The sequence below is a fragment of the Etheostoma spectabile genome, chromosome 8 (genome assembly GCF_008692095.1).
Source record: "Etheostoma spectabile isolate EspeVRDwgs_2016 chromosome 8, UIUC_Espe_1.0, whole genome shotgun sequence".
Taxonomy (NCBI): domain Eukaryota; kingdom Metazoa; phylum Chordata; class Actinopteri; order Perciformes; family Percidae; genus Etheostoma; species Etheostoma spectabile.
In genome coordinates this window covers 26,965,341-26,966,578 of record NC_045740.1, presented here as the reverse complement: position 1 = coordinate 26,966,578, position 1,238 = coordinate 26,965,341, and positions in this window count along the sequence as shown.

Sequence of the window (1,238 nt, the reverse complement as noted above, 5' to 3'; positions counted from 1 at the left end):
AAGATTGGCTATTTTTATTGAATACATCAATGAATCAGAGATAAGTAGGCTAGACTTAAATAAATCTAAATCTAAAAGTTGTCTTACCTCGTCTTGCAGGCATGTGCAACCCATGGATGCGTCCCCTCGGAAAATCCGGGAGGTGCTCCTCGGGTATACCACCAGGCAGACTAAAGGCCTTTCCAAGCTCCTTCCTGTTCACACAATTTTAGGATTCAGAAGTTGGTTGTTCTTGTGTTCTTTTGTTTTTCCAATGATACAGTTTGCAGTAGTTATCTCCAGCGGTTTCAAAACTCAAAGAGTTTTTTTCCAACAGTTCGATTTGCATGAAGCACAAGTCAAAATGCAACAGTGAGAAATTAGAATGGTCTGCACGCCCTTACAGGCTCCTCGTTCGTCGTTCTGTTTCCATGACATTAATTGACGTACACGCCTGCGTTTGATTGGCCGAACGGCCACTAATGTATTTTACAGGCTTGCCCTTTTATTTTCCAGTGAAATGTTTGACCATCAGTTGTTTTTTTTCTGATATTCTAAGTTATTACTTAGGCATTGTAAACCTTTTACAACCTGTTTCAATAATAATTAAAAAATATATCATTATTACATCAAATTAAAATAGGCTTCTACAAATAGCCTAGTTAAAGATTAATAAACAGGCGGAGAGACTAAAGTTTCTGTAAGTAGCCTATGAATGAACCTTATTTGCATTTTGATGACAAATACATCAAAATATATATATATATATATATATATATATATATATATATATATATATATTTTTAATGTATTTTGATGTATTTATATATATATATATCTGTCTAAGCTTTCCTATAAAATATCAGGTGAAAAACAGCCTGATATTTTGGGTGTCCCCATGTAACTTTTGCTAGATAACAGCAGACCTCTCCAAATTTTGTCAGGTTGTTCCTTGTGACCTGGTTAACACACAAAATAACACACATGATGACAGGACAGACACACAAAATATCAGGTGAAAAAGCCTGATATTTTGGGTACCCCCTATGTAACTTTTGCTAGACAACAGCAGACCTCTCCAAATTATGTCAGGTTGTTCCTTGTGACCTGGTTAACACACAAAATAACACCCATGATGACAGGACAGACACACAAAATATCAGGTGAAAAACGGTCTGATATTTTGAGTAGGCTACCTCCCATGTAACTCATATGGTAGACAGGTGAAAAAAGTGTTTAATTGAAAAGCCATATTAAAC